The sequence below is a fragment of the Prionailurus bengalensis genome, chromosome B1 (genome assembly GCF_016509475.1).
Source record: "Prionailurus bengalensis isolate Pbe53 chromosome B1, Fcat_Pben_1.1_paternal_pri, whole genome shotgun sequence".
Lineage (NCBI taxonomy): Eukaryota > Metazoa > Chordata > Mammalia > Carnivora > Felidae > Prionailurus > Prionailurus bengalensis.
Window position 1 is genome coordinate 174,378,533 of NC_057344.1, and position 6,249 is coordinate 174,384,781.

General features: G+C 42.3%; 1 pseudogene; it reads right to left on the reverse strand.

The window, feature by feature from the left end:
* Window positions 1–2,611: 2,611 nt before the first annotated feature.
* On the reverse strand, window positions 2,612–3,092 carry LOC122468381 (annotated as a pseudogene).
* Between the last annotated feature and the right edge of the window lie 3,157 nt (window positions 3,093–6,249).

Below are 6,249 nucleotides of genomic sequence, written 5' to 3' on the forward strand. Positions count from 1 at the left end.
GCATGAATGGGGGAGGGGCAGAGAGAGAGGGAGACACAGAATCGGAAACAGGCTCCAGGCTCTGAGCCGTCAGCCCAGAGCCTGACTCGGGGCTCGAACTCACGGACCGCGAGATCGTGACCTGGCTGAAGTCGGACGCTTAACCGACTGCGCCACCCAGGCGCCCCAACAAATGGCTTATTTTCGTCACTGGATTTTGTAAAAGAACATGAACAAATATTTGGCTGTCTATGAAAATTTTTTGTAAACCGTGCTAAAGTCTCAAGGTAAATATGAATCAGTATAAACCACTGAGAAATAGGTTTGGTCATAACTCGGATACGGTCATCCCACTTTTGGAAATTTATAGTAAAGAAGTGTAAGCGCAAAAGGAAAACAGAAACTTCTGTTCTCAAAGATATTCACGGCTATATTATTTATAATAGGGGAAGACTGGAAATCACCCGATCTTTATCAGAGAGCATGTAAGTTGGTAAATTATGGTACATACCAGGGTAGAGCCTGTTTGAGATTCTCTCTCTCGCCCCCTCTCCCCCTCCGCCCCTCTCCCCTGCTCCAGCTCTCCCTGTTTAAAATAAAAAAATAAAATAAAAGAGAGCGAGAACTTGTATTTGTTAAGTGATACGAAATGCCTATGTTGTTAGGTTTGTGGGAAAATAAAAGGAAACAAATCAATATAAAGTATGATCACAAGTATGTCAGACAATCTTAAAAAAATTCAGGATGATATACTGAAAGCAGTCTTAATAGACTTAATGATAATTACTAACATTTGTTGAGTTTTTGTTGCGTGCCAGGTACTGTTCTAAGTGATTTACATACGTTAATTCAGTTTATCCTTGTAGCAACACCTGAGGTAAATGCAATTATTATGGCCCTCATTTTATAGATGCGGGGACTGAGGCAAAGCCAAGTAATGTGCCCAGGTCATGTAGCAAACCAGGTAAAAGCAGAAGATGAATCCAGGAAACCTTAATAACCATGCCTTCTAGCTGTAGATCAGCTAATTGAAAAAGAATAATATGGAGACATATCATTAAAGGCAATATATACAATAGAGTGAACCTGGAACATTCTAGTCAATGTGGAAAGCAAGGAAGCTACCGAAACTGAAAGTGGTGTCAAAAGGACTCAAGAGCCAAATGGAAGAGTTTCCCTTGGCTGCACTGGATGGAAACACATCAATTTTTATTGTATTGTATTTATTTTAAAGATTTTATTTTGAGCCTACACCAAACGTGGGGCTGACACAACCCCAAGAACAAGAGTCATATGGTCTACTAAGCCAGCCAGGCACCCCAATATTTTAAACCTAGAGGTTTAAAATCACTTGTAAAAAAGAACCTGCCTGGTTACCTTTAGAAGAAGATTGTGCTTCTAGATATGACTCCCAATTTATAAGAAATATGGAAGACAGGAAAATGTCTTCAACGATTCTGGGAGTGGGGGGAGGGGAGGCTGGAATCAGCAAAATCCATACTGTGGGAAACTATAGGACACAGGATCTGCTTTCTTCAACACATAAATTGCAAGGAGAAAAGGGTAGTTTACAATGAAAGATAGTAATTGCAATGATCTTATCTGGATCCTAGTTGGAAGAAAAATCCCTGCGACAATCAAGGAAATTCAAATAGTGCCTGGATATTTGATTAAGAGATCATTGTCCGTTTTTCAGGTGTGATGATGGTATTCTAGTTACACTTTTAAAAAGAAGTCCTTGGGGCACCTGGGTGGCTCAGTTAGTTAAGAGACCAACTCTTGATTTCGGCTCACGTCAAGATCTTGCAATTTGTGAGTTCGAGCCATGTGTCAGGCTCTGGGCTGACAGTATGGGTGACACATGCATGCACTCTCTCTCTCTCCCTCTCTCTCTCTCAAAATAAACTTAAATCTTTAAACATAAAAAAATTTTTAAAAAGGAGTCCTTTTCTTTTAGAGATGCACTTTGCAATATTTGTGGATGAAAATATGATTTCTAGGATTCACTTTAATATATTCCGAGAGCAGAAGGGAGTGAATGGGGGGTAGAAGCACTAGAGATTGGCCATGAGTTGGTCAATGTTGAACCTGAGTGAGGGGTACATGGAACTCATCCTAGTCGTCTCTCTACTTTTATACAGGTGTTAATAATTCCATAATAAACAATTTTCATGGTTCAAACATAGCTTAATTTTGTTCTTATTTAAAACCTTTAAATCTTTCACTGTAAAATTGAGGGCCAGAGGAAGGCAGTGGCTACTGGCATGTGCTAAGGGCCACACCACCTGCATTTGAATGGAGCAACTCTCTTTCCGGTTGGGTCATCTAAAGTAGGGAACTTTGCGTTGCTCTATCTCAGTAAAATGGAGATAACAGTACTACCTCCTTACTCCTTCATCGAGTTATTATGACAATGAAATGAGTAAAATGTTTCCAGGGTCTAAACAATCCATGACACGTATTAAGCACTATATGGATTTACTATTTGTATTGGGGTTTTGTTTTTGTTTTTGTTTTTGTTTTTTGACACAAAGTTGGCTTTAAATATTTCTTTGGGGAAGAGGACACCACACTACTACTCAATAAAGAGAAACATTTTTACAGTCTTGAGGTCGTTATTTTTTTACGTTTATCATGCTGTGAATTCATAGAGTGTGGGTTCCAGCAGCTCAGGCTCCTTTCCATCAGTTCTCAGGAAGTGTGCTTCTCCGGGTGGGGCAGGCTGGAGTTTCAGTTGAAACTTAGTACCTTCCTCCTTGGCTTCCTTCTTTTTCTGATCATTTTCGTTCACAGGCTTCAGGAAGCTATCTCGACTCTTTGAGCGCTTAATATGGTCAACATGTACATTAATTCTCCTGGCAAGAATCTTGCCCTTAACTTATTTGTTTGCAATAATGCCAACAGCATGCTGGGTAACATTGTAGACTCTTCCAGTTTTGCCATGGTAACATTTGGGGCTGTCCTTTTTGAACAGTGCCCATTCCCTTGATGTCCACAATATCACCTTTCTTGTAGATTCACATGGATATGGCCAAAGGAACAACTCCATGTTTTCTGAAAAGCCTGGAGAACATACAGCAAGTACCTCTCCTCTTTCCCTTTGTGTTGGTCATTTTGGTGAATTACCGGAAGATGGTGGTTCCTGGGTTTCTTTCTTTCTTTCTTTTTTTTTTTTTTTTTGTCTTCAGACATAAGTTTCCTGATAAGAGTGTCTCTAGTCATTTTGTGTTGTCTACCCATAGTTCTAACTTTCATCCCACTTTGGATCACCAGCTCCATTTCTAACATGAACTAACAATTCTAGTGCTGATTCTGACATGTGGGCTCCCCCCCACCCCCATATCCAAGCAATTCTCTGACACCAGCTGGGTGTCCTGCAATTCAACTCAATTCAGACACCATCTACCTGGAGATGGTGTCAGATTCCTACAAGACTGCCCCCCCCCCCCAAAGACACACCTTCAGATGCTGATCACAAGTCCACATTGTCACCTGTGCTTCTGACCCGCTGGCTATAGATCAGAGGTTCTCATGACCCCTTCCCTGGGTTCAGTTAATTTGCTAGAGCCTCTCACCGAACTCAAGAAACCAGCTTACTTACTAGATTATTGGTTTATTATAAAAGGTTGTGCTCTAGGAAAAGCCCAATGGAAGCGGTACATAGGGCACGGTATGGGGAAAGGGCACAGACTTTCCGTGATCCATGGAAGCACCAATTTCCCTGAATATCCATGTTTTCAACCAGCCCATAAGCTCTAGGAAACTTCTCCTTTGGGGTTTTAAGGGAGATTTCATTACTTAGGTATGATTGATTGGATCATTGATCATTGGCCACTGGTGGCCGAGCTCAACTTCCACCTCCTCTCCCCTCCCAGGAAGCCGGGGACTGATGGCCCAGTTGGTTCTCTCAGCCAGCCCCCATCCTTAGGTGCTTTCTAAAAGTTACCTCATTAACATAACAAAAGATTCCTTTAGCACTCTCATCTCTTAGAAAATTCCAGGGGTTTTAGGAGCGCTGTTCCAGAAATAGACAAAGACTAAATATATATGTCTTATTATAAATCACAATATCACAATACCCACCTACTCAGTCTCTCACTCTTAATGCATCAGCTGCAATTTTCCAGGTTTTAAAAGTGGAGCAAAACTTAAAGACGCTCGTGAAGCAATCTGAGGGCAATCCTGCTAGATTTTAGCAATGAACTTTCAGTCTTTTATAGTTGTTTGATCACTCCGAATCTGACAGGGTTTTTTGGTTTTTGGTTTTTGGTTGTTTTGTTTTGTTTTGTTTTGTTTTGTTCTTTTGGTGTGCCTCACCTTTATCAAGTCTTTCCGAAGCAACCTGATTTTCATAAGAATGTTCCTTCTGCGACATTTTTCATCATTTCCATAATTCCTAATTACATTGTAACTTTCGACATTTTTCATCATTTCCATAATTCCTAATTACATTGTAACTTTTCGACTGCAACCTTTTAAATTGTGTCTGGGGGCAAACAAACTGACTATTGGCAAGCAGACATCACAACTGGTGGAAGAAGTGCCCAGGTACATGCTGAGAATGCCAATGGCCTGTGTTAAGCTTGCTGAAAGCAGCAGATAGATGATGCTTTACAGAGAGAGTGGAGGCTGCATCAGTTAACCTAGGGGGCTGGTTAAGTGGAGGTTAGCCAGGGGAACCTGTGTACTCAAGTCAACAGTGGTTGCCTATGGGGGGTGATTTGTTTTAACGATGAACATGTATTATCACTCTTGTCCACCAAAGAAAAAATCCAACCTTTCGTATGTTGGAAACGACAGTAAAAAAAGGTTTTTTTTAACATTTATTTATTTTTTTGAGAGGCACAGAGAGACAGAGCACGCGTGGGGGAGGGGCAGAGAGAGAGTGAGACACAGAATCAGAAGCAGCCTCCATCCAGGCTCTGAGCTGCCAGTGCAGAGCCAGAAGCTGGGGGGGGGGGGGGGGGGGGCTTGAACTCCCAGATTGGGGGGATCGACCGAACCACCCAGCCACCCCATCTTTGAAGCTACTTTTTAAAGTAAATCCATTCGCAGGGGACTAGGGTGCAAAGAAAATGTGTCGTGAATATCGCTAATTCATACACCCTTGTGTGCAAACAATGGGTTGCTGGATCCTATAGAACCCTAGGGTCTGAGCATGAGCAATCATGGTCGTCACTCGATGCAGGGACAATGTATATAGTGAGTGCTGCTACAACACAGCGTGCTTCCTAAATGCCACAGCAGTCAGGCTTCATCCTAAGAAGGTTCACACACTAATATTCACATGCTAGTTTCATTTTGACTCGAAAGTTACACAGAAACCAAATGATCAAATCTGCATTTCCTTCTCAATCTATATGCAAATAGTGAAGCAGGGATTCCCCTGGTCGCTGGCATTCCGTAACAAAAAGGGTTCCGGACAGCCTCAAGCTCTGCCCTGACACAGATGTAGGCTAGCTGAATGGACACTGGCTGTGCTTTGCCAGCTGAATGGACACTGGCTGTGCTTTGCCCGATTTCACAGACCTCGCTGCGAGTTAGCTCTGCCGGGACATCCCATTGGTTACTTTGCTCTCTGATCAACTGTTAATTCTCACAGTCCTCGTTGAACAGGAGAGAGGAAGTGAGAGAGGTGTGTAGGTCCTGCTACATTCATTTACATCACTGGACAGATGGGGAGGCCAAAGTTACAAGTCAGATCTGTTTTTATCACACTGGGGCATTCCACATCTCTCCTTTGACTTGGAGATTTATGGTAGGGGCACTTCGTGGCATGTATTTGCAGGAAAACTATTTGGAGGAAGCTCATCCCATTGCAGTGGCAATTTCAAGTACAGGCACAGAATCTTCTGTTCCTGTCCCTTGGCACTCACCTCCTGCTTCTAGAAATCTGGGCCTTGAGTCCTTTCAGAAGAGTCCCACCACTTACCAATTGTGCAGACCAAACTGAAAGACTCTTGTCCCCAGATTCCTTAAATGTAATGATGTCACTCACAGATAATACAAAGGCAATCCCATTCCCATTTAATCAGGGAATGTGTTTCCTTGTAACACACGACGGCAAGGTCAAACAAGATGAAATACACAGCGGCTCCCCTGAAGAATCGTCCCCAACCCAACATTTCCCGGACCCTATTATTACTGCACCTCATTCTATTATTCTTTGGATTGCTAGCAGGTCACTCTTTCATAAACTTAACCAACTGAGCTGCCCAGGGACCCCTACTCTTTCATAAACTGAAAATCTGCTGGCATTATCCAAAATAA